This window comes from Cryptomeria japonica, chromosome 10, assembly GCF_030272615.1.
Source record: "Cryptomeria japonica chromosome 10, Sugi_1.0, whole genome shotgun sequence".
In the NCBI taxonomy this organism is placed as follows: Eukaryota; Viridiplantae; Streptophyta; class Pinopsida; order Cupressales; family Cupressaceae; genus Cryptomeria; species Cryptomeria japonica.
Genome location: NC_081414.1, coordinates 485,958,204 through 485,976,038, shown reverse-complemented (window position 1 = coordinate 485,976,038; position 17,835 = coordinate 485,958,204).

Below are 17,835 nucleotides of genomic sequence, written 5' to 3'. Positions count from 1 at the left end.
TATTTCATCCATAGAAGAGTTAACCTTTGAAGCCATATGTAAAACAAGGGGATAAACATGAGGAACCAAGATGCCCCCCACAATCTCTGGGAAGAGGAGCGTGTTGTCCACTAGACCATCCTTCCCCATCGCATCTTGTAGACTGACCACACCATGTACGATTGAGCTCACTTCCTCCCTTCTTGCATAGACAAAGAATAGCTCAAGTAGTTCTCGTCTACCACCACTTGTAGAGCACATTTCAAAAAAATCTTAGTTATGTTATCCTTATTTTTCTAGTGTTATAAGTAAAATTTTTTAATTTTAAATCATGAAAGACTAAATAATAATATTTCATTGAGATTTTGTATTGAATATTCTAAAAATAATTTGTTTTTCAAGAACAAACCCTAAAAGTGATGCTTATTCTCAAATTATATTGAGTCTTTATCATGATACTTATTCTCAAATTAATTTTGGGTTTCACCAATTTTTATATAGGTTAGAAACATGTTTGTAAAGGTTACTAGTCCATGTACAAAAGAAAACTAGAAAGAAACAATGAAATAGTATTTCTATAAGAATATTTAAACAATAAAATAACATAAAAATATTTGTGATTTTATGCATTAGAGACAAATATAAAGAAGAGTTTCATCCTAAATCTATGAACTATATTTTTTGAAACACTATCAATTATCTTTATATGTAGATAAAATTATGAAATTATTTTGAAATATATGTATATTACTTCCACTGTATATGAACTTTACTAGCTTTATACATACATGTCATTTACATTTTTTTTAATAACAAATCTATATTAGTAATTCAAAATATGTGTAATATCCTCACAAAAATAGTAGTCTATAGAAGTGAATCTTTCCATAATACTAATATTGTTGAAGACATTGATCATGATAGTTTATGTGAAGATGAGGTTCTAAGAATATAAAATAATTTAAATAATGGATCAAAGTACCTTAATTTATGTAATATCCTTTTGTATGCTCCTATTCACTCTACATAAATTAATAGTTAAAATTGCTCAAAATACAAGATGAGAATTATGGATCAAAGTATGTGGACAAGAAATCTGACCACCTGCACCCTTCACTTTCTTTTTCTACTCGGAATCTGAAGGAGTCACATTGGCAATGGGATCATCAAACCTGTAGTCTATAATCATATTATTCACCCTCATCAAGCCTTCCAAACTATTATTCATGGCAGCCTTGCTGACCTCAACCAGATTTTTTAAATTACCTTTGTTTTCTTCCACACTCACCTCCAAATTCCATATTCTTCTTTCATGATTCAATTTCATTTTGTCCATGTCCTCACTAACTTTTTGGGTCAACTGGAGGATTCTATTCATTTTATTGGGCCCAAGGTTGTCTATAAAATTATCCACAATACCCTTTATACCCTCTTTTAACACTTCAATCTCCATGCCCATATTCCAGAGATAATCCAACTGACTGCTCGTCGCAAGGGAAATGCAATCATCCAAATTTGGGTCAATGACAGCCCTCCCTTGTTTCCCAGGATCAATGTCTATGGGGATCTCAATCTTAATCTCATGCTCACTATCTATATTGGCCCTGCCCTTTCCAGATTTGGGCTTCTTTGATTTGGGAGAGACAAAATCAGTAGGCTTGGTCCCTAGATTTTTAATATTTGCTAGCAGCCCACCTAGGGTACTTGTTGCATCTACTACTACCAGTTCCAGGGGTAATATTTTAAATGGGGCCCTCACCAGTAGGAAGACAATACTTAGGATCGTCAAACAAATCTTGATCCTGCCAATCCTTAGAAAACCCACTATCTTCCCCTTCCAAAACCATGTTAGAAACCACCTGTGTTAGATGTAATGATAGTCCCAAAGACACTGAGAGGGGGGGTGAATCAATGTCTAACCGATGAGTGGAATATTTGAACTTATTTATAAATTTGCAACCTAAATCAATGTACCGGTAAACAAGAAATAATGCAGTAAACAGAAGTAATAGAGACAGCATAAATGCACATCATAACACAAGATATTTTACTAAGGAAACCCGGTGTGGGAAAAACCTCGGTGGGATTTATGACCCACAATATTTACTCACTGACCAATATGAATAAATATTACTTACAATAGGGGCTTGCACATGCAAGAAGGCTAACAGCCTAGAGCTCACTACTCAATAGAAGAGTCTCACTGACTACAATAAGGATAATTAAATCTAATACAATGTACTACTCAAAATATCATCTCTAATGCTTGGTTCAGTACCGGTTTAAGCTTAGTCAAATACCTTAATAAAAAACCTTCACTATCCACTATATCACCTCATACATAATAATAATCTCCTACCATACAAATTGACCTATGAGATCCCATACATATATGAGTCTTTACAATATACCAAGTCGGCTTACAAAAGATAATTATTTTTACAATACAATTCACATAAAAAAAACTTGTCTCATGTCGGCCTGAGTGTCGATATACTTCTTTGCCAGTGTAATCTGGATACCCGTGAATATGCCTACCAGTGTCAATAGATGGTATTGGTGTTGACCCTGTTGCCAGTGTGTGTGTGTAGAGACCTGATACCGGTTGGCTACCATCAATGACAACATCAAACATTCTCATATGAGTGTAGAATTCCAACAATCTCCCCCTTTGGCATTGATAGCAACACTCATGAGAAAATTCCAAAATTGCTATCCCAAAACTGAAATCCAAAAAGAAGTGTGCTCCCCATGAGAAAGTGATCTCCTCTGTGCATATATTTTTCTCTTCACTACTCCCCTTTGACATCAATGACAAAGGATGTCAAAAAAATAAAAAATTTCTACCTCAAAGTCTATAACCAATTGATTACAATCTAAAAGATATCTGCCAAAACTAAGTTCAAACTCTGCATAAACTTGTTACTGTCAGAAAGAATTTTCTCAGTCTGCTGGATCATACCGGTGAGATAGAGCATTTCTACTCTGGTGATCTTTCTCCATGGATTTTTGCCTTAGTTAATTCAACTTGTTGAGTAATAAGACTACCCAATCTTGGACCAAGTTTTCTCTTCAGCTCCCAGGCCTTCAGCCTTATTCTTGCCTTTTCTTTCTCCAAGTTCTCCAATTTTTCTTCAAACACTACCATTTCCTATTAAAAAACTGATGTAAGTTCCGAAGAACCTATCATATTGTCTGCTATGACGTCAATCTCTTTTTGTGTCATTTTAATCTTCTCATCAATGTCCTCTATCAAATAGTGAGGCTTACAGGCTTCTCGATACAACTCCTTATAATCCAAAATTGTAGAATTGAGTACTGATAATAGTGAATCTAAGTGCTCTATATAGTTTTTGATGGTTTTCTCAAAGAATTCACTCTTTTCTTTATCATCTCTCTCCTTAACTATTCCTTCATTTACCTTCTCTAGAGTTAGAACATTTTTAGCAATGAATTTGGATGAGGTGTCCAATTTACCTAAAGAATTGTCAATGTGATCTATCTTACATGTTGATGCAATCATCCTCAAGATAGGTAGTGTGTCATCAATAGCCTTAAATGCTAAGGCATTGCAATCTGTTATCCTTTTGATAGAATCCAAAAGAATATCTGTCACATTAGTAGGTCTCAATTCACCTATAGATGTGCTCAGTTCAGCAGTAGCTTTCCTCTCAACAGATACTTCTCCAATAACCTTAATTATTTCTTCCTTATTACCAACAATCGATTCCTCTTTATTCACATTCTCTACCAGTTTCTCTATCTCAACATGAACCTTGGCCTCAGATTGTTTCTCAGTATTAGTTCCTTTATCTTTTTCCGGGGACTCAATATTCTGAGAGTCAGCAATATTTGTTGGAGTCTCAGAGATCTTGATATTCTCACCATCAGGTGCCTTAACTTCTACAGTCTCCTTATCTACAACAATGTTAATATCCTATTTATAAATGTTCATAGAAAAAAGAATCTCTGAATCTGAGTTAGTATTATCAAGAGTAATATCTTCAGTTCCCATATCAGGTGGACTGACTATATGTACCGGTGGGATATCCTAAGCTGGAGGTGGAGGATTATCTGTAATCTTTATTGCAAGAACACCACCAACTTTTCTTTTACCCTTATCCTTAGCCTTCTGATATACCTTAAAAGTTTTGTCCATTTTCGGTCTGCTCCTTGGTTCTTTCTTTTCCTTTTCAACAAAGAATATATCCCATTTGTCTGCAGTCCCATTAACAATCTCCTTAACTCTCCTAGCCATTAGGTTCACTTATTGTTGTCCATTGACAAAAACTAACCGGTTTGCCTCATAAATTAATTTATCAATTTCGTCTTTTGAATTCACAGGATGTACCACCAATAATGCTTCAACTTTCAACTTCTTATCAAGTTCCATTACTGATAATCTTTTTCCTTCTAATCTCATATACAAATCATTTGGCAAATCATCTATTACTTCAATCAAAACCTTCTTATAGATATCTAAATGCAAAATAATGCTCTCTTCTATTGTTTCCTTGTTAGAATATTTAAAAGAATGATACAATTTGTTTACATTAATCAGATTTCCTTCTTGTGTTATCTCATTCAATAGTTCTTCCAAAGCAAGGGTATCTGGTGTTTGTTTCTTGTTCGATGTAAGCTTCTTCTTAGGTTCCCTAACTACCTGCTGCTTCTTCCTTAGTGTTTTGGTTCTCTTGGGAGAAGAAGAAGGTACCAGTGAGGGTTTTCTCTTCTTCCTCTCTACTCTCTTGAATTCAGCTTCCTTACCACTGTCAGTATCAGAAGAAGTGACTACCGCAAAAACATGTGCTTCCGGTTTCAGTCCTTCTAGTTCACTAGAAGATATACCACTTAAGTTCATTACATTTTATTTGACCTCCTTGGCCATCTTGGATGCATCTCTGATAAACTTTTCTCTCCTTTTTCTTTTCTTCAACACTCTCAATGGTCTCAACATTACCAAAAATTTCTTCAGATGGTTCTCTAGGTGCATCAAGTAGTGTGTTTGCATATGTTTCAAGAATGGATACATCAACTTCATAACCCATTTTAGTAACCCGAATAGTTCTAGGGCTAAATTATTCCATCCATGTCTCATCACATTTAATAACAAAGAAGATTTGTTTGTCATACTTGTCAACTATACTCTGTGGTAACCTCTCTCTTGCCTTCATTTTGGTTGAAAAAGTTTGAAATAATCTATGATGATCTTGTTACAGTCAGTGCCCATACTGATGAAACCTTTCAGAATCTATTTTCCTACCGGGATGTCATATCCAAAATCCTTATGACCAATGTTGGGTATCTCTTTGGTGAAGTAAAGCATCAAATAGACAAGCAGGTTGCCAAAGCGAAAAGTTCCTTTCTTGTCACCTTTAATCTTCTTCAATTTATCAATCAATTTATCCTTAAGCCATTCACAAACATCAATTTTAGTGTTCTTCTTTATCATCTCATATGCACTTTGATTACAAAGGCTAGAAACCGAATTCAATCTATTTGGATGTGTTACTCTATAGCCAAGTACCATACTCACATATCTCACATTTGCATCTCTAACATCATTGACTCTAAGGGATCTGTTGTCGGATGTAGCTCTGATTAAGCTCATCACACCCTTGTTAGGTATTTTCTTGGTTTTGTCAACTATCAGTTGAGGGTAAACCAGTAACTGTCTTAATTTCTTCCTTGGTTATTTTGCAAACTGACTCTAACCACATAAATTCTCTATGGTCTCTGCTCAACACAAGATGGACTACTTCCTTAAAAAATTCAAGAATGCTTAGAATTTAAACAAAACCTAAGTCTTCAACAATCTTATGGTCAGGTTTAATTAGACCTTTCTCATTAGCAATAACATCATTAAATGTTTTCTTCAAGTCCTCAATACCTAGCTCTTCTATGTTGCAGTGGATATAGATTCTCGGGTCTTCGGCAAAAGCAATACCCTTCAGAATTTTTGAAAAAGCTCTGATAGAATCATCTTGTTTAGCAATTTCAAGGATAATCTTGAATATAGGTCTAGGGCACTTGATGTTCACTACCATAGTAGGGTTTGCAATAAACTTAGGTGTAGAAGATGAAGATGCCATTTTGAAAGATAAATACCTCTTAACCTAAAATCCTTGAATGCCTAAAAATCACTTCATTGCTTCGCCTTTAGATTGCCTTCACTCAATTTCACGCTCTCTGAATGTTTGAATGCTTGGTGAGTCAAAATGAGGGTTTTTCAGTGTTATATAACAAAAATGTTCTTCAAAAACCGTATTAAATGCTTGTCGGTTAAGTGAAAACTTAACACATCTGCCGACAAAGAAGAAATGTATCTTCTTACCATCAACCGAGGGTAGAATGCACGATTTTCAACTTTCTGCCATACCCCCTAAGGATTATTCCTTAGTTAGATGAAGAATCTCCTACCAGTGGAGGATTGCTATGTTCTACTGGTGCAGAGATAGTTTCATCAACTTTTTGATCTCCCTTCTTAATCCATTGTTTTGAAAATTATTGCTTTATTTTGTTTACCTTTTCTTTTCCCTTCATACTAGATCCTTTATTGTTCGTTGGTATAGTCTTGCTCCTACAAAATTTTGCAATATGTACAATCTTGTTACATGCATAACAAGTTACATTATTCCTTTGAATAGCCTTTCCATATCCTTGACAAGTTTGTATTCTACATTGATTAGATAAATTCCCAAATCTACCACAAACATAGCATTTCACATTTATTCTGCAATTTTCAGAATTATGACCAACTTTGTTGCATTTGAAACATTGACCGGTGGGTAAGTTTGTATTCTAATTATTTCTAAATCTATATTGATTTTCTCTATGACCAAACTTGTTGCAATTGAAACATTTCCCATTAAATTTATAAGCATTAGGTTGTCTTACCACTTTACTGTGATCTTGATTATTTGTAGTCCCAAAACTTTCTCCATGTTCAAATCCAAGTACAATTGTATCTCCATCAAGTTTTTGTCTTTTCAGCATGTCATCAAGTCTTTCTGAACTTTTCTTGAATTTGTCTTTGTATTCATTTGCAGTGATCAACTCATTTTCCAAAATGCCAATTTGTCTCCCAAGCTCATCTTTATCATGTTGCATGTGAATCAGATCTATCTTTAGCATATCATTCTCATGAAAAAGTCTCAAATTTTTATTTGCTCCATCATTAAGTCTCCTAGTCAAGCCTTCTTCATTCTTCATTATGTCTTCAATATACTTACATAGCCTCATGGTTAAGTCTTGCATTTAACTCCTCATGTTAGTGTTCTCTTGCCTTGACTTATCTACAATATCACTAAGAGTTTCCTTTTCATCATTATCTTTCTGCATTTTCTCATGAAGTTCCTTCCTCTTGTTTTGTGCTATAACCAGGTTCTCCTAAAGTCCTTTAATGATTCCCTTGGCAGTCCTTAGATCATCTTTAATTTTTTTGTATCAAAATCTTCAAGAGCTCCTTCCAACTTGTAGCATCCTAAAATTGCGACACTTGCAATTTCGACTGCATTTCGGTCTTCATGATGGCAATGCAACATGCAACCTGAATGGAGACCCCGAAACCTGATTATGACACTGAAAACTGCATTTCCTTGCACCCTGGCCTGAACCTCCTTTGCACCCTGTTGTCCCGGGAGGTGGGACCAGAGTGCCCAACGCCTTGGTCCTTCAGGACCAGGGCGCCCAGCGCCCTGGTCCCTGGGTCCTATTTTGGGCCCGGTCTCTTTTGGACTTCGGGTCTTTATGTTTGCAAATTGGAAAATTATCTTTCCTGGTCGGCCTAAGGTCGGGAAAATCAGTCTATTAACCCTAATTGACAAGTATATAAACTACATTTTCCTCTTTCATTCGATATGATGGGAAAAAGCGTGGAAACTATACTCAAGCATTCAAGCATTCAAGCATTCTTTCAAGCAATTGATCATTCTAAGTATCCATTCAAGGCTAAGTGTTGCATTCAAGACAAGGATTCAACCATTGAAGAGGAGATCACATACAACATACAAACATACAACAAACAACAACATCTATACCTTCGCACATAAGGATACAAACATCCTTACAACAAGGTATTAGTACTTGTTTTACATTACATTTACAACATTTCTCATTTCTTGGTTAATTCCAAAACCGGGGTTTCACCTAAAGGCAAACTCCTAATCCCTAACCCCCCAATCATCTTCGCTTTTCTGTGTGTAGGTTGCAGGTACGCGGCTGAAATTGAAGATCTGGAATCCTTGTGCAGAGACGAACAGATCCCCCTTCGTTTCACGGATTTTTCGGAGGACCGTGTGCACGCCGGGTGCCATCGTCCTGTCAACTTTTGCTCAAATTTGTAGGACAGCGCCGTATCGACATTTTACTACTAATTCCAGGTCCACAGCTTCATCCTATATCCCTATCTCAGTTTATAAGAAAATCTTTGTCACTTTCTATGCATTCCTAGCTTAATTCTTCTATCAACATTCTTTACAAAAGAGGGTAGCCTTGCTTTCTTAACCCTTGAAACACATTTAGCATCCAATCTTGCATTGTGTGGGATTGGATCTTGTGGGTTTCAACCCCTCTTTTGAATGTAAAGTCTCTCCCCTAAGTGAAAACCATCAACCCTAGTGAATCTCCCTTCTCTCTCCTCGGAGTTGGAAGAGGGGAGAGCAACTAGGGTTCGATCGCGATTTTCCGCTTTACATTTTGGTGAACCCAACGTGAACATCCCTTCTGATTATTCATAATTAGATCTGAAAATTGGATTCCTTGATTACATTTCCATGTTTGATCTTTTGCAAAATTTTAGAGGTTAATTGCATAAAAACCCTAAATTTTCTTTTTAAGTAATTAAACTTGTGAAATGTTTAATTGTTAATGCTTGTTTCAGATCTACCCTTCTATTACAAATTATCAATTCATATTTGTGCTTTGATTTTGAAAATTAAGTGGTTAAGTGTCAAAACCCTAATTTTTGAAACCCTCTTGATTCAACCTTTGTCCGACAATTTCACTGATCAAAACATTTCCAAATCAGCTGTAACTTTGGATTCCGGCATAAAATCACAATATCTTTCATCCCTGAAAATTTGGAAAAAAGTTGCGAGGACCGTGTGCACTCCGAGCGCCATCGTCCCCGACATTTTTTCGGAAATTTCGGGAGCGAGATCGCACTGTATTTTCCTGCTAAAATCCAGAATTTTGGCTGATTTTATCAATTTTAACATCTTCAAAATTACAGTCAAAGTTGGTCTAGTGATTGCTTGGATTGAGGCTTCTAATCATTCAAAAATTGTCGAAACTGAAATTCATGTCAAAATTGTGTTTCTTACTATCCTAAATCTGAAAAGTGTGTTATCATTCATTCGAAATTTTAGTGATTTATCCAAATTTTTGCAATTTGTGACTTTTGAAATTAAGTGCTTAATTACAACAACTTTGATTTCCGCTTTCAGAATTGAATTTTGCATGAAATTGAGTCAATTTTCAAATTTCAAAACTTGCATTGCTCTTAACATTCCCTCTAAAATCATAAAATTCAAAATTTCAGTTTCCCTCTCTTTTTCAAAATTCAAATTTTGCATTTTTCGACAATCTTGGTAGGGTTCAATTTTGAGATTGCAACTTTAATTTGGCCTATCTACAGATCATAAAATCACTCAACTTTTTCAGGTTAGTTGTAAAATCATCATAACTTTCATCCCTGCAAATTTCGAAAAAAGTTGCGAGGACCGTGTGCACTCCAAGCGCCATAGTCCCGGACATTTTTTCTGAAATTTCGGGAGATTGTCCTGATTGTATTTAACAGCTTAAATCTGGAAGATTGGCTAGTTTTACTAAAATTTGCTACCTTTAAAATTCAAAATCTTCTCTCTCTCTTTAGTGCATGAGTTTTACAACAATAAGCCCTACTTACACTATTCCCGTTAGACGAAGCCTTAGAATTAAGTCCTTCCAAGGTTTAATTACTGAGGAGATGGAACCTAATTTGAGTGGCCTTTTTAACAAGGACATGGGTAATTCCTCTAATCCTCTTAATGATGAAGAAGCTCTCCATGAGGTTTCTGTAGAACAACTTTCAAAATTGGATAACCAATTTGACGATTTTCGACAATGGATGTCTCAAGAATACCTTGATAGTCAAGCTCTTCCTTTAATTGAGGGTCTAAAACGTATGCTTCAAAGTGATAAGAATGGAATTGATATTTTGTGTGGTATTGCACACATTGTGGATTCGAATGTGATGCCTATGAAAAGTTGTGCCAAAACCTTAGGTTATACACAACCTCCTACTCAAGACAATCATTCTATTCCTTTGACGACTTCTATTGCTAGCATGCCTACCTTTACATCAAACATAATGACTACTTCTATACAAGACATTCCTCCTATGATCACCAGTCATGGGGGCAATCCCTCTTCTTCAATTAACCCTCTTCCTTCATTCAATCCAACTTCTTCATTCATTCCTTCAATGAGTGTTCCTATTATATCACCACAAATGAACATGACACAAGGGGGCAATTCATTTTCCATTCCTCCTTGTAGTGTTCCTCCTGTCCAATCATCTCCTATAACTAACTATCATAGTGTCCCACCACCTTACTCTCTACCTTCTTTCAATAACATAACACCTCCATCACAATCTAACACGTCTAATATGAACTCTTCGACTGAAGCGACCATTAACAATCTTGCACAAACTGTCTCTTCTTTACAGCAACAAATTGCCTCTATGAATCAATCTAAGTTTAGTGTGCCCACATTTGATGTTGCGAGTCCACTTTCTCTTGACATTGTTCGAGCTATCCCCCCTAAACATGTTGAAACTCCGCATTTGGAGCTTTATAATGGTAAAGGAGATCCTCTAACACATGTTAAGACCTTTCAAACAATTTGTACCGATTTTGCTTATGACCAAAGGTTGCTTGCAAAATTGTTTACTAGAACATTAAGAGACAAAGCCCTACAATGGTATTGCTCGTTGCCTTCCTATTCTATTATTTCTTTCGAACAACTTGCAAATGCTTTCATTCAACAATTTCAAAACAATATAAGTCCTAAAGTTACTTTGATTGATTTAATGCATTGTAAACAAGGTGTTAAAGAAAAAGTGACTGATTTCATTGGTAGATATAAGCATTTGTATGCTCAAATTTCTTTTCCAGTGCCTGACAATGATATTCAAAGAATCTTTATTTCTAATTTACAAAAAGACATTAGAGAAAAACTCCTGTTTTCTGAGTTTACTTCTTTCCAACAGTTGTGCGCAACTCTTCACAATTATCAACTGACTGTGAGTCAAATGGAACAATCACATCCTATGACTCCGAGTGATAAGGGTGATAGTAGTCAACAACCATTTGGGAAGTTTAAACCGAACAGAGAGTCCATTAAATTCAATGAAAACATCATCAACAACAATGTGAATGCAGCATCAGGTGTGTCTCCTATTTCTAAGTTTTTCAAGAGAGAAAGAAAGTTTACTCCTTTGAATGAATCATTGCATAGTATTATGAATAAGTTATTGGAACAAAATATGCTTACTCTTCCTCCTATAAGGCAAATTGATCCTGCAAAGATTAATTCACCCTATTTTGATAACAAATCTTTTTGTCAATTTCATCGTCAACCTGGGCATGATACTGAAAAATGTTTTGCTTTAAAAGGGAAAATTCAAGATTTGATTGATAATAATACTATCTCTGTTTCTAGAGTGAATGATAAAGGCAACACATCTGTAGCTCCTCCTAACCAAAATCTTCAGATTTTTACTAATCCATTGCCTTCTCATACCTCTAATGCGATTGATACTAGTGATTCCTCTGTCTCACTTGATGATCTTGTGTCCATGACTCCGAATGTGATTAATTTTGTGGAGCAACAGAAAATCCCTAAAGAACCTTCCATCACATTTGATTCTAGTGAAACTATCAGGGCACCTGATGGTCCTTTATATATAGTTGCAAAAGTCAAGAATACACCTTGCCGTGGAGAGCTTATTGATCCTTCTTGTATGGTTAATGTCATTACTGAAGAATTTCTTTTTACTTTGCAATTGAATCAAGTGATCTATGATGAAACAAATGTGGTTGTGAAACTATTTGATGCATTTTCTTCTCCTGCAATTGGTTCTATTACATTACCTATTGAGGTCCATAACAAATCCCTTGATGTAGACTTTGCTATTATTCCATCTTCCGAACAATTTCGTGTGAAGCTTGGCTATCCTTGGCTATCTTCCATGAAAGCTATTGCTTCTCCTATCCACAAGTGTTTGAAATTTCCCCATAATGGTGAAGTTGTTACTGTCAATCATAGTCTCTTTAAACCAGCTGAAAGAACTTCTAGCGTTCCTATTGATTATTTTTGGCCTAAACAATTCCAATCTCTTCCTCCGCGAAGTGATCATCTTTTCAAATCTTATCAAAAGTGGAAAACAGATATGATCCTATCTCTAAGTGAACCTAGAACACCCAAACTTGACATTCCTATCATTCTTGAGAAGGAAGTTCTTCCTTTGAAAGATAAAACTAATGTCTTTCCTCAAGAAGATTCCCAACCCGTTCCTATGGATGTGACTATGCCTATATCTAATAAACTTCCTAAAAGTAGACCTATCCCTCCTTGTCATGATGGACTTGGTCTCCTTCCTAAACCAAATATTCCTCCCTTATATGGAGCAGTTCCTCCTCCTTCTTTTTATAGAGAGAAGAGACCTTCTTCTTCTCCTATTATCCAGCCTAAGAGACCACAACCTAAACACCCAAGTGATAAGGATGAGAACATTCCTCCTCCTCAATCTTCGCAACTTCCTACTAAGACTAGATGAAATCGTTCTGCACGTGAACACTGACGAAAGCGTTGTCTTAGAGCTCAAGCAGCTGCTTCTCAAACTTTACAATCTCCAAAAACACCTTCAACAAGCATTATTCCATTTTCTCCTCAGCCGACGATTGAGCCGAAATCTCCTAAACATAAGATGCATGATGGTCTTGATCCTGTGCGAGTTAAAGATCCTATTTTTATAAATCTTGATGATGATATAGATGAAAATGTTACTTCTCTTGCTTCTGATAGTGAATATGAACTTGTTGATATTGATAACCATTTATCTAATAAATTTTCTAAAGCACTTATCCTAGCTCCTAGACAAGAACAACGTGGCTTGGGACATGAACATAGCCCTTTTTTTGATCTTGTGATAGCTCCATCTGCTGTGTTGGATGTTCCTCCTCTAGCGTGTTCCCTACCTTCCCGAAACATTGATCAGCAAGATCGGGGGGTAGATGACGTGCTAGACTAGTTTCATTAGCATAGCAGATTCTCTCCCCCTCTCTTTTGTTACTTCTTCTATATGTTATTCTCATTCTTCTATTTGTTGTCCTTAGTGTTGAGGATGATGCAAAGCATTGAGATCTCTCGATCTCTCTCATGTTGACTCAAAAGGCACATGTGTTCCCTTCTTCTAGGTGACCTTCCTTGATTGGGGAACAATTATGCATACATACATATGATATACATGAATTATCATACAACATACTGACCCCGAGGAAAGCGAAGTCACCTCGTGCTTTGTGTTTTGTGTCTATTATCCTTGGGCTTATCTCACACTTGGGGGCTAAATCCTTGTGATAACGTGCTCCTTTCCCTTTTTCATTTTCTTATATGTATCACTACCTTAAAGCAATCACCCCCGGTGAGGCGTGTGCGATCGCTTTAACGTAGTGGGGCATACATCCCGTCCATATCTTTTCAAGATACTCGAAAATTTCTTGACAAATTTAGCTTTGCCTTGAAATTTTTTTATATCTTTCTTGCATGACTCATAGTGAGGGAACCTTACTACTGACAGTCATGGTTCTCCCTCGTGATCTTCCCTTTTACCTTGTCAATCGAAGTCGTAAGATCCTTAGTCCACTGGGGGCTTGGTGTATCTTGCCTCCTTGACGTGGTGAAAGTCTTTCAATGTTGTTTCCTTGTACTTTACCGGAAGTATGAGCATACGCTTATACTCCCGCTAAAGTGGGGGCTAAATGTAGTGTCCTAAAATTGTGACACTTGCAATTTCGACTGCATTTCGGTCTTCATGATGGCGACGCAACATGCAACCTGAATGGAGACCCCGAAACCTGATTATGACACTGAAAACTGCATTTTCTTGCACCCTGGCCTGAACCTCCTTTGCACCCTGTTGTCTCGGGAGGTGGGACCAGAGCGCCCAGCGCCCTAGTCCTTCAGGACCAGGGTGCCCAGTGCCCTGGTCCCCCAGGACCATGGCGCCCAGCGCCCTGGTCCCTGGGTCCTATTTTGGGCCCGGTCTCTTTTGGACTTCAGGTCTTTATGTTTGCAAATTGGAAAATTATCTTTCCTGGTCGGCCTAAGGTCGGGAAAATCAGTCTATTAACCCTAATTGACAAGTATATAAACTACATTTTCCTCTTTCATTCGATATGATGGGAAAAAGCGTGGAAACTATACTCAAGCATTCAAGCATTCAAGCATTCCTTCAAGCAATTGATCATTCTAAGTCTCCATTCAAGGCTAAGTGTTGCATTCAAGACAAGGATTCAACCATTGAAGAGGAGATCACATACAACATACAAACATACAACAAACAACAACATCTATACCTTCACACATAAGGATACAAACATCCTTACAACAAGGTATTAGTACTTGTTTTACATTACATTTACAACATTTCTCATTTCTTGGTTAATTCCAAAACCGGGGTTTGACCTAAAGGCAAACCCCTAATCCCTAACCCCCCAATCGTCTTCACTTTTCTGTGTGTAGGTTGCAGGTATGCGGCTGAAATTGAAGATCTGGAATCCTTGTGCAGAGACGAATAGATCCCCCTTCGTTTCGCAGATTTTTCGGAGGACCATGTGCACGCCGGGCGCCATCATCCCGTCAACTTTTGCTCAAATTTGTAGGACAGCGCCGTATCAACATTTTACTGCTAATTCCAGGTCCACAGCTTCATCCTATATCCCTATCTCAGTTTATAAGCGAATCTTTGTCACTTTCTATGCATTCCTAGCTTAATTCTTCTATCAACATTCTTTACAAAAGAGGGTAGCCTTGCTTTCTTAACCCTTGAAACACATTTAGCATCCAATCTTGCATTGTGTGGGATTGGATCTTGTGGGTTTCAACCCCTCTTTTGAATGTAAAGTCTCTCCCCTAAGTGAAAACCATCAACCCTAGTGAATCTCCCTTCTCTCTCCTCGGAGTTGGAAGAGGGGAGAGCAACTAGGGTTCGATCGCGATTTTCCGCTTTACACAACTATTTTCTCAAACTCTCCATCTGTACTGGTTTTAGAATCTTCCTCAAGTTGTTAAGCTTTTGCAAATAGATGACCAGTCTCTGATACCAATTGTTATATGTAATGACAATCCCAAAGGCACTAAGAGGGGGTGGTGAATCAGTGTCTAATCGGTGAGTAGAATATTTGAACTTATTTATAACTTTACAACTTAAATCAATGTACAGGTAAACAAGAAATAATGTAGTAAACAGAAGTAACAGAGACAACATAAATGCACACCATAACATAATATATTTTAACAAGGAAACCCGATGTGGGAAAAACATCAGTGGGATTTGTGACCCGTAATATTTACTCACTGGCCAATATGAATAAATATTACTTACAATAGGGGCTTGCACATGCGAGAAGGTCAACAGCCTAGAGCTCACTGCTCAATAGAAGAGTCTCACTAACTACAATAAGGATAATTAAATCCAATACAATATACTGCTCAAAATAGCATCTCTAATGCTTGGTTCAGTACCAATTTAAGCTCAGTCAGATACCTTAATCAAAAACCTTCGTTGTCCACTATATCACCTCATACATAATAATAATCCCCTACCATACAAAATGACCTATGAGATCTCACACATATATGATTCTTTACAATATACCAAGTCGGCTTACAAAAGATAATTATATTTACAATACAATTCACATAAAAAAAACTTGTCTCATGTCGGCCTGAGTGCCGGTATACTTCTTTGTCTGTGTAATCTGGATGCCGGTGAATATGCCTATCGGTGTTGGTAGATGGTATCGGTGTTGACCATATTGCTGGTGTGTGTGTAGAGACCTAATACCAGTTGGTTGTCATCAATGACAACATCAACCATTCTCATATGAGTGTAGAATGCCAACAACCTGAACCTCCGATTTGGAAGAAGAAACATGGTTTTTCAAAATAGGGGACGGTTTGATTCATGGGCCTTGGCATAATCCATAATAAGTTGAATAAGGCCCTCATGGAGGACCGGATTATCCACATTCTCAGCATGTATCTCTAGACTATGTCTTACAGAAGATAGAAGATAAAACATAATGGAAATTTTCCTATCGTGCCTGAAGTGATTCAAAATGACAAAGTGGTAGGAAAAAATCCTCGCATACCAACCATCAAGAGTAATGTATCTCATGATAACCTCTGCCACATTGGCCCAAGGCATTTGAAGATCCTTCCAGTTGTAGCCACCATCATCCATCTTTTGAACCCTATTCCGCTCCTTCTTCTTGTTGAAGAAAGCAGAGATAGCTTCTTCAATAGATTTTTGTTCTCTATAAAACTTTCTTCCCTTCATTGGCATACCACTAATTTCAGCGATAAACTCTTCATCAATCCTAAATCCAATGCCATAGACCTTAAGGATACCATTATCCTAGTTGTTCACAAATTCTTTAGTGGCACTCGGCGAAATCCCCTTCAACCTTTCCATATACGGATCTAGGCCTCCATTTGAAATCTTATTTCAAACCTCAAAATTCATTTTCCAATTTTCAAAAGAGGTGGGTTCCATCCTATTCTTTCCCCCCCCCATGAAATGCACAATTCTGATAGAGCATGAAAATACACCCAAAACACACAGCAGCAAGCCTAACCAGAAACAAGCGAAGCCTCTAGAATAGAAAGAATTGGGAGGCATGATAAAATTCCACCAAGAAAAATTATCCCAATGACATTTTGTCATTATGAGTTGGTAATGAGTGGCTGATTAATTCGGCATCCTTTCTAGTCATCTTGCATATGTTTCTCAAGAAACTTTCCACTTCCGTCCACCATCTAACCTCCACATAATCCACCCCAAGATTTTCCATATAATCGGTGGTGGCATTTCCTTCTTGATACATGTGAGAAGCTTCAAAGCCATCTAGATTGGAAATCATGAGATGACAATCTTCTAGTAAAATGCTTGATTGTCCAACTTGGCTCCTGGTGTCTATTAATGCATTTGATTATGTTTATCGAACCACTCTCCAACCAAACATGGTTAATCCCTTCTCTAATCGCCATCTGTAAACTAATGTAAGCTGCATAAGCCTCAGAGTAGTGGTTTCTATGGCTACCCAAGGGGAGCGCCACCACTGAGACAAGCTTACCATTGTGATCCCTAGCAACTCCCCCACAACCAATCGACCCAGGGTTTCCCTTAGCCACCTCATCAACATTAATTTTAATCCATCTACTAGGTGGAGGGATCCAAATAACATTACTTATGGGTTGTCTTATCTTGGTAGTTGGAATAGATATGTCCCAATTTAAGTTCCATCTACTGATGATATCTAAATCCTGCTGAAAAATATCAATCCGGGGGTGCCCTTTACGACAGGGGCATGAGGATAAAAAGGTTTCCTTAATATTGTTCTAAATTCTATGAGCCACAACAATAGGTGAGTATTTTCTATCCCTGGAGATCCTATTATTTCTTTCCTTCCATAGACCCCAAGCAATGTGAGGCATCATGTAGCTCCAAAGAACCCTAAGAGAAGGATTCACCGAAGGGAAGACCCATTGGAACTAGTAATCCCTTATGTTATTTGGCCAAATCCA